Source organism: Parasteatoda tepidariorum, chromosome 6 (assembly GCF_982258835.1).
Source record: "Parasteatoda tepidariorum strain Cologne lab strain chromosome 6, Ptep-v5.0, whole genome shotgun sequence".
NCBI classification, from domain to species: domain Eukaryota; kingdom Metazoa; phylum Arthropoda; class Arachnida; order Araneae; family Theridiidae; genus Parasteatoda; species Parasteatoda tepidariorum.
This window is the reverse complement of record NC_141760.1, coordinates 6,749,861-6,762,878: the sequence shown is the minus strand read 5'-3', so window position 1 is coordinate 6,762,878 and position 13,018 is coordinate 6,749,861. Positions and strand designations below refer to the sequence as shown.

Here is a 13,018-nt window from a genome sequence, read left to right as displayed (position 1 = left end):
ATTGAGGTTTGTCTACTGCAATCACCTGATAATAGATATTTGCATTTTAAATTTAAAATTTATAAATGTGTGCGTAAATATTTTCGCCAAAATTGAGTGGTTTCAAAAAGTTAAAACGGAGAATTTCTTCGAGAAAATTTCTGATACATACATGCTAAATTATATTCACAAAATACAAAAAAAAAAAAAGTGAAATAAAAAAGAGCAACATTCACGATTATTTTTGTATTTGAATAAATATTTTCTTGAATGCAAAACCTGAGAAATAAATATTTTTGCACCGCTGGTATGTAAAATTTCATTGAAACGAAGAAATTAGGTTTTTGTTAACGAGAAAAGTATTCTAAGCCCATACAGATTTTGTAAGAAAATTTCCCACAAAAAAAAATAACTAATATATTTTAGTTCGCGGGCCACGAAAAAAGGCTTCGCGGGCCGGATGCGGCCCCCGGGCCGCCAGTTGGAAACCGCTGTTCTAAACCGTGACCCAAACTTGGTTCAATTTATTATTGTAGACTACATTTTAAATTATAAAACCAGACAACAATAAAAAAGTGTTTCGTTGAAAAAACATGCCTCCTTTTAGTAGGATTTCAATTCCTGCCTTTAAATTGGTTGTCGTCACAATATTAAAAATATGGTTCCAATAGTTTAGGTAGGAGAGGGATCGAAAGTTTGGGTCAACCTTTAATGTCAATTTAATTCTTTGCGTATTTCACGTTCAAATAAATCTAAACTTTTTTCGCAAAATTATAAAATTCATTTAACCAAAACTAATTCTGGCAAAAAAATTAATAATTAATTTTTTATTTTAATTAATATCGGTCGAAAAGTTTCTGAGTTGTTAGTTACACAATCTAAATACCCATTTAATAAACGTAATTAATTTAAGCGACGGTGTGCATGCATCCCGATAAGACGTTTAGTCTGAATTCGCGCACTAGCTAGTCGGGAAGGGGTTAACATTTCGATTTATGATGACTTCCTATCAGCCAATAATGTGGCAATAAATTGTGCTAATAGTGGACAGAAAGCGATTAAAATATGTTTTGACATATAGCACAGAGTTCCAATTCTAAATTGAACATTCCTGCTACTAGGAAAAAAAGTCACATTTTCGATAGAAGATTATTCCTATAAGCAATAAATTCTACTTATAGTGGTTAGAAAACGAATAAAACACATATTATTCTGTCTAGAAATTAATGAGCTTAAGCTAATTGGAAAGTTACCGAAATTTAAATTGCAATCTTCTAGCCTTAAATAAACTCGAAAGTGCGCGAAGAAAGCATTATAAATGCTACGTTTGGCAAAACTCAGATTCAAACACACACAGTAATACACAGTTTGGATTTTAAAATCCTGATAAGTAGTCTGAAGCGTCATAAAAATTTTAATATGAATAAATCTCCAATTTGGGAAATATAATTTTTATTAGTTGAGCTATATTTTCATATTAATGCAAGTTTAATTAACGCTAGTATTAATTTCATTTTTTAATAGTTATTTAAATTGTACTTTTTGCTTTTTTTTTGCAATGTTTCTGGAACTATTTACATGAATCTTCAGGCAACGCGTACATCCAAAAAAAATTAATGTCAAATAATAATAAGAGTAATAAATTAAAATATTGATAGTTAAATTTAAATTATAGTTTCAGTGTTTACTTAAAATTTATTGAAATTAAGAAGAGAGCATAATAATCAATGTCCCTTAGGTTGTGTCGTCCCAAGCATAAATTTAAGTTTTAGATTTCGAAGTTAAATGGTAATATTAATTGATAATCTTAAAAAAATAACAATACGTAAATTAAATACTTAATAATGAAAATGAAATACAATCAAACGGTGTACCTACTTTCTTTAACTCGAATATCTTTAACTTGAAACAATATAACAGAATGTCAATAAAACTTAAACTCCAATTTCAATTTTAATTGCGAAAGCAAACTCCAAGAGTGATAATGATCACCAGCAGTAATATTAGTGCTTTGTTGCGCATGACGTAAGTTTTTAAGACAGTATTATTGGATGGAGGGGAATCAGGTTTACAATACTTTTCTAATGTTAAATTTAGTGAGATTGTTTCTTTTTTCTTTTTATTATTATTTTTAATCGAATGAGAATTTTGAAGTTTGAACATAAAGTATTGCCTTAAAGTTTCAGTACAGCTGGGCTAATAGAAGTTTTTCTAGTTTTTTAAAGAACTTTTTTTCAAAGTTTATTTATTGCTTTTCCGTTTTCATTTTATGTATTTTAGATATATAGTTGTTAGCTAATACAAATAAGACGTTAAAAGGAAAAGTAGAGATTTAAAAGACCAGATTTTTTAAACGAATTGAGTAAAATTTAATTAAGCTGACTTTTAGCCTCCCCTCCTCCTTTAGAAAAACGTGTTTTTTCTTATATCACTTCCTTTTACATTTTAATACTAATTTTTTATTTTCAACAGTGTTTTGTTGAAAATGCATATAAAAAAATTTTTCACTCTGAAAAACTGATGCAAATTATCAGCAATGGTTAAACATTTACGTACCTGTTAACTCATAAACTTTTTAGAGAAAGCATTTTACTGTAGTTGCAAATTGTTTGATTGTCAGTTTGACAAATTTATTTCAAAATTATATGTAAAATCTCTACGTACAAATAACATATCTACAAGACTTGATTGTAATTGAATAATACCAAAACTAAACATTCAAACAATTATTTATTTACACCTCATATAAATGATATTAAATACAGTTCTTCATGCCTGAAACCTTTTAATTTTGAACCCAATCTAGGAGATAATGGAATACATTTGTCAAGTATTAAGACCATCTTGTGCTTTTATGAAAATTTGTTTCGATAAAATTTCACTACATTTGCGTTCAGGAAATCTCTTACTGTTAGCCCGACGTCAAAGGGATCTCTCACACCAGGATGAGTTGGCCGCTTGCGTCATTTTTTGTCGCTGCTGGTAGACTGGGGCTGACCATCAGTTAGTTATATACAATTCAACTAGTCGCTGTCCAGAATTAGGTGTCGATTACAATTGTAATTTATTCTAAATAATGATTGAACAAAAATAAATTACTAGAAATCAAAAACGATTACAAGCATTAATTACATTAGAAAAATGCTAATACAATTTAATTAGCTATTTTGTTTTCGATAAAGAAAAGAAATTCTTGAATATAATTTTATAAATAAATAAATTTTATTCTTCAAAAATAAAATAATCAGCATTTATAACTTTTTAATTTCACGGTTAAATTGTAAATAAAGTACTAAAAATAAAAACACTATATGAATAAAAAATAAGATTTATAAATATACAGATACATCCACTAATGCACTTAATATATTTTTAACTCTACTAAGTGAAATAGAGTTGAAAAATTCAACCTTATAACATTGATCGCAAAAACTGCAATTGATATTATTGAAATTTTATACAGTGTGCAAAAATTTAACGGACCATCCTGAATAACTTTTTATCTAATGATCAGATCTTCACGTTCTAGGACTATAACCTCAAAAATGCTTATTACTTAGTGCAGACGATATTTTAAGTTACGAAATCAGACAAAAATCGTACTTTCTCTAAATAATTTCTTTTTCTCTCCAACTGATTTAGATTTCTGACCCCCAAAATCTAGAGGTTAGCCGCAATCAAGGAAATATGGTCTAAATAGTTTGGCCAGGAGCGCGGTCCAACAGTTGATTCCCATAATGATAATTTTACTTTTTGCGTATTTCACCATATTTCAAGAGCTTTTTAAGCGAATTGAAAAATATTTGCACACAATTATGAAATTCGTTTATCTATTATGTTATGGAAGAAGTATATTTTAGTAAATATTTTTATTATTATTTTATAAAGTAATAGTCGGAAAAATTTTAAATTATGAGGTATATATTTTTTTGCATCCTTTAGAAATAGGTAATTTTACATGGCAAAATATAAAATTTGAGCAAAATCGGTTAAATTTTTTCTGAGAAATCGAATTTTAAATATACGCAGGAACAATTCAACCGATTTAACTCAACTTTGTGTTTTGCCATGCAAAATTACCTACATTAAAATTTAATAAGAAGTTGTATGCCTTACAAATCAAAATTTTTCCAGCTATTATTTAATAACATAATAAAAAATAATAAATGCCTACGAAAAAAAATTTTTTGCGTGTAATTATCTTTAGAATAACGAATTTTTAAATTCTGTTCAAAATTTTTCAACTTGTTTAAAAAGATCTGGATATATCGCGAAAGACGCAAAAAGTAAAATTACAATTAAGGGATCCAAACTTTGGATCGCTCTCCTGATCAAACAATGTGGACCATATTCCCCAGACTGCGGCAACCCACTATATTTTGGGGGTTCAAAATCTAAATGCGTCTGAAAAAAGGTATGTTTATTCAGAGAAAGTAAAATTTTGCCCCTGATTTCGTAAGTTAAAATATCGTCTGCATTAATTAGCCTATGCCATCCCTTCGAACCATTAAAATTGAGTCACAAAACGTGAAGATCCGGTCATTAGATCAAAATTTATTCAGGGAGGTCTGTTTCTTATTTTGCACACTATACAGTGAGTTTTGTGCGCAAAAAGTTTTTAAATTCACTCCTAAGATATGATGAAATAAAGCTATGGGTCTAGGCTTTGAATCTACCCAGCTTTAGAGCAGGTACCAGCTTGTCGTGGAAATAAAAACGGAAGGTGCGCGATGCTGATTTTATAGTCACCATCACGCTCACGCCGTTAGTCACAAATCGTGGACCCTCTAGTTCACAAGGGACTGTTGGGCGAATTTTTTGTATATTTTTTGTATCGAATATTTTAAATAAAATTCTCTTGGTGCGGATATTTTAGTGCTATACCATAATTAGGTCTGCAATGAGGTAAAATAAACGAGAATAGGCCACACATTTTAAAGGAACCGCAACGCATAGGACCCCTAAAGACAATTTTTTAAAAAAATTTTAATTTCTGAAGAAAAAAAATATTGAAGATCAAAATGAAATTTTTTAAAATTTTATTTATTTTTAATGTGATTATTCGAATGAAAAGTTTCGAAAAATTAACGTTAACTTTTATTTGTTGTGCTCACATTTTCTTAAAAAAGCAAAACTCGAAAACTGCTAAAGTATTTCGCGTTATAACAGGAAGACGGTAAAGCCCTTGACTTGATATGATTCAGACTCAACAGAAATGTTTTCCCAACTTTTTAAATCTAAACCGTGACTACAAGAAAACTTTAAAAAAAGGTTTTCGCTGCATACTTTCGCAGACCTTAGAAAACAATCCAAAAACATGGTCTTATACTCGTTTATTTGCTTTCCCTAAAATGAGGTTTTTTGCTAAATATTTTCTAATTATTTATTAATATTTTCGCTGGAAAGGTTAATATTTGCCTTATTTTCTTTCCTTGGAAAAAGGTTTCAGCTTTATATTTCTGCTGACCTTATCATGACAACGAACAAAAATGAAAATATTAAGGTTTGCCATTTGCTTATTTTTTAGCCTAAGTAACAATGTTTTTTAAAGAAGCTTTAAAAATCATTTAGTTTTCCTTTTAGGAAAAAAGGTTGGAAATTGCAATATTTTTGCTTTATTGAAAAAAGGTTTTTACTGCAAACCTTTTCGTGACAATGAAATTAAAGTTAAAACACAACGTTGTCGTAAGGTTACATGCTTTCTGGGACAATTGCCGTCCAACTCAACTACAGTTGGATTACAACGTGACGTTAACCACAGAAGCAATGGCGGACAACATCCAACAGCGCATTGAAATCAGCCAAGATTTTGATTTTGACATTAAACATAGCTTCTTCATTAAACATAGCACTCTTCATTTAGCTCAGCGGTAATGTGTTTTTTCTTGGACAAAGTCATTATTTGTTCTCTAAAACACTGGTCGACAATAACAAAATCAATACAAATTCAAAATAAATATTTGTTTACGTTATTAACTCATGCGCAATGAGAGATAAGGTCTGCGTTGGGCCGACTGCTCACGCTGAGCTAACAAAAAAGTATTTTTATGGCGTCAGCTCTACGTCAACTTTCCGCTGACGCCCAGATAAGGCGCTTGTCCTAAGAAACCAGACCTTTAACCACTTAACTTTCAAGAAACATCAATGTAGGTTATACCAGGCAGTAGTAGCACTTAAATAAAATATCACTGTATGATATCTCAATTCGGAGATAGCTCTTTCTAATTCTTCATACAAAGAAAAACGTGATTCCACAGCAATCATGGCCACCATGATAATCAAAACTAAAACTAAATAGGAAAAAGCAGAACACATTAGTGATTAGTTAAAATTTGTTACTTACGACACAGAACACAGTAACCAAATGAATTTTTTTGAACCGACTGATTGGTGTAATAAATAAATATTGAACTGAAACCAGTTTATTCTGAACTAGATCAGCAAACTTACCATATAATCAAGTTCATAGTTGGATGTGTCTGTTATTGTTTGTAATGCTTCTGAAAATATCAAGATAATTATTCGGTTATCATTGGCATTACAAATCCCGTGCATTCTCCTACCATTTGCAAGTAAATAGTAAATAAAACAATTTTCCTAATTTAACTCCTCCACCCAAACTTTTTAAAAATCCATTTTTTTTAATCCACCATGTTTTGATAAATCAATAATCATGAAGTATCAAAGCAAGATTTCGGTTTGTGCATGTCCAAAGCACATTTGTTGCTGCAAATCTCAAAATTTACATTACATGGAAGATAAAACTGAAGATTCTTACAATTTATTTGATATCCTTGCACACGATTATATTTCTATTCCTCAAAAGCAGACTCCAATTAAAGTTTCAAAAGCGCCAAAAACTACTTATCGTCAGGATTATTATCCGAAATGCTTACAGACATGTAAAAAAGCTATTCCACCGTTTCCTGCTCTTTATGCATCGGATGAAAAGATGAGTCATAAAACTATTCATAAAACAGATTTCAAACCTTATTCCGAAAAAAGCAAAAAAGATTGTGTGGGAAGAATTGTGAAACCTGAAAATAATTTAGTTTGTTCACCAGGGAAATTTGGCGCTAAAAGTGAAACTAAGAGTTCCTATAAGAATCCAGCATCTAAAAAAGGCTTAACTGGTAGCAAATCTATTTTTCGGGAACAAAAGTTTTCTAATAAAGATAATATCTCTATTTCTGTAAACAAGTGCCAAGCACTAACTTCTGAGACGACATACTCATCAGCATACAAAGTGCCGAAAGGGTTCCAGAAAACTGAAATTTTTGTTCCAAAGTCTGACATGCACAAAGTTGATTCTTCGAAAGCTTACAAGGATATTTCTCAATACAGAAGTGATTTTAAAAGACCTAAAAACGTTAAAAAGTAAAAAAAAAATTTACATAAGTTAATCTATATAAAGTGTACAGAAAGCAAAGACCCCTCAATATGCAATAAGACAAGGTGGGGTAATACCGTGTAAGCTAAGATTCGAAGGCTTGTTGGAGCTAAATTGTTCGACTTAAATCGACACTTACTAGAAGAAAGAAGGATCAATTTAGTAGTCCGATGTAACGAATTTAAACTACGCAGGTGAGGAGGGAATTACGAAAGATGTCACTACATTCGGACTATTAAGCTGCACATTTGTGGTAAATACGAAAGATGCCATTACGTTTGAACTACTAAAGGATCAAATTTCTTGCGCATGGTAGTGTCGAGGCCTTCTCCTTTCTGGGAGGTATTGCTTAGATACTGCCTGTTTTAACCAAGATATTTATTATTTAGTTGGGGACAATATATCATTCTCGAAAAGTTACAGATAGGCTACATTTTTTTCTTCTTCAAAAAGTCAAACCACCCGGTTTTACCCTACTAGAGAAGAAAAAATGGGCACACATGCTAACCCTATCAGAAATACAAGATTGTTAGGGGAAAAGTAGCAGACATTTTTGTTTTGAATGACAATTTAAGAAATTTATGCATGCAATTTAAATGAAATGTAGACAAGTCCGTTCTCGAGGGAGGTATTATATTGTGTCTTAGTAATGTGAAATTGTATCCTGGGACCCGAGACTGCTGAGGACCCGACAAAAAAATTTTACAAAAAACATAGTGCTTATTATTTTTTTACAAAAAACATAGTGCTTATTAATTTTTTTTAAAAAGTGCATAAAATTGCAAAGAATATCTTTATATCTGTATAAATATGAATGAAGGATCTTTAAAAATTCTACAAAATATTAAAATAATACTTTTTAAGCTCTAATAAATTTTGTCCCTAGGCCCACAAAACCCTTGTTTTGCCTTGGATGTAGTTATCGTCTTCCTCTGCTGCACTGCAGCTTTCGTGGGTCCAGTATAGACACATATGGAGTGGGTATCCCGAGAGAGGAGGTTATTGAAACGGAACAGAACTATTTAATTAAATCCTTATTGTTTGATGAGATATGAGTCTTTAGCAACCGTATGATAAACTAGACGAAAAATATTTTTTATTGCTGTTATGATCAATAAATAAGGATAGCTAAAAAACAAGAGGGCCATTAGAGATTTGACATAGTAAAACAAACCTCTCTGCACAGCGTGAATTAATGAACAACAACACGTCAATAGGGTAGGTCCTTCTTGACCGTAAAAAATAATTCAGAGCTTTTTTGCTAGAAAACGGAAAAAATTTCGCCCCAATGGAGGTACCCAATTTTACCCTACAACCCAGTTTCACCCCATATTTCCCTAAATATCATTTCATTGTTCCGCTGTATCACGGGAAATTTTAATGTGGACTGAAAATTTTCTTGGGGGAACAACGCAATATCAAAGTACTCTAAGGCAGCGGTTCCCAAATGGTGTTCCGTGGAATCCTAGGGTTTCTTAGAAGAGTAAAGGGGGTTCCAAGAATCAAGACTTTTTTTAAGCATTTTTGAAATTTGTAATTATATTTAATTCCATTCAATAATGTACTATTTACTTATTATTTAATAATTTATATAAAATTTGCCTAACAACAATTATGTAAAATATAAAAAAAACCCGCATTTATAAAAAATTACAGGAGTATTTGGCATTGCATTTTCCAAATCAAAATAAAATAGCTGAATTCTTTAATAAATAAATATGTTTCCCTAGTAATAATTTTAAACTTTTATAACAGTTCTTTTTTTAATTTTCTTTTTATTGCAATATAAAAACGAATTTTTAGCTAGACTAGATTCTTCTCCAAGACTGCGAATTCAATTGTCGAACATAAAATCTAATTTAAGATTATTAATGAAAATAATTATTAATGAATATAATTAAGATGTTAAATATGTAAAAGTCTAAAAGTCAAAATAAAGTAGTCTTTTGATGTTTAATATGAACACAATGCTACTTCAAAATGAATGCCACTAAACGTTTACAATGATTGTCAGAACATTGTTTTTGCAAAACTAAAGCATCAATATTGTGCGAAATATTTGTATAGTTAAAGTAGACAAATATCCTTCAAATGCAGATTTGTCAAATGCGTTTTTGTTTTTGATTTTGTGCTCGTTGACGAAATATTCAATTTAGTTTTTCATAATTTTAGTCTTTGTAAAACATCCAACAGACTAAATTCGTCATTTTGTTTTATGAGCATCGTTATCAAATTTTGCCATTCTAGTTATCGTCTAAAATTATTTCATTTTGTGACTTTTAATGCAGACAGCGAGACATTTTTGTGTATTTGTGTTATCTAGGAAAAATTCCGGAAAATTACGAAGTACCTACCTGGGTGTAATACTAATGAACAGTTTTAAATAAAACCGCTACATTTAGAAAAAAAACTTAGTTTATTATTTTGTTCCCTCTAATAGTATTACAAAAGAAAATCTTTTTTTTTTCTTACACCTACAGCTTGTAAAGTATTAAAATTTTGCATTTCAGAGAATGCATTCGTAAAATTCAAAAATATTCTGCCCCAGATGAACCCATGGAAAACAAAACTACTTACAGAATGGATTATAAACCCAAGAAACCTACGGAAAAGAAGGCATGGGGAGATTTTTCAACTTATTCCAGTTGTGGCGCAGATGTTAACAGGTTATGTTGCCCTTGTATGCACAATGCTAGGATTTGTCAAGCAGCCTGTTGAAGAATTTGACAATCAGAATACGTCAAATTCAAGTTACAATAAGTCGAAGTGAAACAAGTGTTTTTTCTTTATAACGATTTAGAATGATGTGATATAAGATGAGCATTTAAATTTCTCATTGTCGTCCTCAATAAAGTTATTTATAGAATGCATATGCAAAGGTATTTATATATATATATATTTGTAATTATACGGAATGTGACAGAATATTAAGAATAAATAAACGACTTGTTTTTTTACAGGCGTTCCATTTTTTTTTCTTTCAAAAGTAATTACGATGCATAACGAATTCATGGAAGACGAATTTCTGTTAAATTTTCTACCTGTGAGGAAATAAATTTTGGTGAATGATAAATCGATTAAAATGCATCGATTACGTTATGTCCGATAAATTAGTGAATAGGTTTCATTTTGCGATCGTCTGACAAATTATTCAGTACAATACTTATATAAACTTCTTTTATAAAGTTATTAAAGTTCACTAATGTTTATTGTTTTAAATCATCCATTAATTAATCTACAATTACTCTTTCAGGTAAATAATTAAAATAAATTTAATTTGTGTTAAATTATTTCCAAATTTATATCCCATAAAAGACCGATGATTAGAAAAATCAATTTAAAAAAAAAAGAAGAGGGAAATGAGACAGAAATGATCGGCTTGCGGCGTTCTTCTTAAAACAGATAGATTTGCACTCGCCAATTTTCAAACTTGTTTAAAAATTTTGCAGACAGGTGGCATTGTTAGCTATAGAGATACTATAGTACAATGTTTGTGCTGCACGTTAGAGAATTCCAACAAAAATATTTGCAAGCGCGTACATAAATTTTGTCTCCAGACAGCGTAAATGGTTGTTATTTTAAAAACACTGTTTTATATAGCTGTACCTAGCAAGCAATGCCATCTTTTGACAAACTTTGTAACTAAATTTAGATCTTGGGTAAAATAAATTTTTTGGTTTCCTAAGCAAAATGCAGCAATCAATGTTTTTGATGCTATCTCCCACCGATTTTTTTAAAAATTAATCTTACAAATCATTTAGATTCAAACGCATTAAGATCATTTTTGGGACAACCCAAAGAAACAATAACACAAATTTAAATAATTTAATAACAAAAAAAGTGATAAAATTGATTTTGTTTCCTGAATTATTATAATAAAAGAACATAAAAGTGTTAAATCGCCAAACAAGAGAACAATTCTTTGAATCATCTGGGATTGGAATAAATAATCCACTTATGATCGATTTTTTAATCTGTTATAATATGAAAAATGATATTAGGACAGAAACGTTTACACATTTTATGTTTACAATTGTCTGCATAATCACCAAATATTTGCATAATTTTTATTAAGAAAAATCTCTGAGTTTCAAATAAAAGAAAAAGATGATTGTGAAAAAGTTGTGTACTGTTACAGCCAACTTTTCACAAAACAAAGTTTGAAGGAATATCCAGCTTCTGCACAAACTTCACTTCACTTTAATAATTGCTGTGGTGTTGAGTATAGACTTATTGTTAAAATCTTAACTGTAATAATAGAAAAATTAAATTAAAATATGGAAGAAAATGAAAAGTGATATTTCTTTTTTCAAATTCGGTCTCTCTCTCTCTCACCCCCCCAACTCAATTTAAATTATTTTCTATATTATCTGTAACAAGCTCATCTAATTTGTAAAATTGTCACATATTTTAAAAATATATAAATATTTCCGCACAATTCAACGGCCCTATTAATGTTAGCAGATACATTTTATTTTCTTAGCTACTAAAAAAGTTCTTTTTTTAAAATAAATAACCGAGTAACATTTGCAAAGTTTAGTGGTAATGAAAAAAAAATTATTTGTAGAAAAATACATTTTATATTTTGCTAGATCTTTAAATCTAGAAGAATCTAAGAAAAAGATTAATGAATCTAAGTAAATCGTTATACATTAAGTAAATTTGAGCCAGGATCGCCTGGTTGGTGGGGCGTTGGGCCCATGTCCAAGAGGCCGTGAGTTCTATCTCCACCGGCCAAAGACTCCCCTTGTAGTAAATGGTGACTGGTGTACGCTAAATCTGTCGGGTTGCAAAGTCCTTCATGCTCCCATAACAAGTCATACCCTCTGGGGCTACTGAATTGCAGATTGATCGTTACGAAAATTACGATCTGTGAATGGATGTATGAATGGGTCGTCTGGAGACTGAAGCTGGGTTTCCATCCCCTCTGCAGAAGATCAAAATTATTCTTGCATATCTTTGGATCATCCTCAGGGATGCTTCCCATACCGTCGCTAATACTCCATTGTGCAGCCCTAGTGCGACATAAATTAATTTCTACTACTACTTCTCAATGAATCAAATCTATCGCATTTTTGTTATAAAAAGCTCTTCGATTTTACCCTTTTTCATATGACAGTGACTAAAGGCAGAAAAATGTATTACCTTCGAAAAATTTAGTTGCAATAGCAGAAGGCTGATAACTTTCAAATCGCTATCAACACATTGTTTTGTACCTTGAATGATAGAATTTAACTGTGAAATAGAAACTTGTGACGTTCGAAATGTGTTGTGGCGGCTAACTCTAACTTCTTTCTCTCACATTCCCCCCCCCCCCGAAGTCAAGCATCACTGGTTGCAGTCAGTGTACGGGTGGGTGACCACTTTGATCAGCCAGCGATGGGACCGAAGGTGCACGGTATCGGACCTCGTTCAACTCTTCTACCTTTAAGTGCTCGATTTTGCTCGCAGGTCTTCGGGCTACTAAAGCAGGGGAGCCATCCCCTCTGCAGAGGTTCGAAAATTGCGATCCTCCTCAGGGATGTTTCCCAGATCATCGCCTACAGCCCATTGTGCAGCTCTGGTGCGGCATCAATAAATTACCTACCTACCTACTTATCAGGGATGCCAAAGGTAGCTAAAAGTGTAAAAAGTGGTAGAATAATTTTA

At 31.0% G+C, this 13,018-nt stretch overlaps 2 long non-coding RNA genes across 2 annotated transcripts; one reads left to right on the top strand and one right to left on the bottom strand.

Moving 5' to 3' along the window:
* Nucleotides 1-6,136: 6,136 nt before the first annotated feature.
* LOC147807525 (uncharacterized) lies at nt 6,137-10,051 on the bottom strand. Its single transcript, XR_015434507.1, has 2 exons — nt 9,947-10,051; nt 6,137-6,269 (listed from the first exon to the last, which is right to left on the bottom strand). It is a non-coding gene; the product is annotated as an uncharacterized LOC147807525 (long non-coding RNA).
* Nucleotides 7,208-10,248, top strand: LOC107452887 (uncharacterized). Its single transcript, XR_015434506.1, has 2 exons — nt 7,208-7,356; nt 9,880-10,248. It is a non-coding gene; the product is annotated as an uncharacterized LOC107452887 (long non-coding RNA).
* The last annotated feature ends 2,770 nt before the right edge of the window (nt 10,249-13,018 follow it).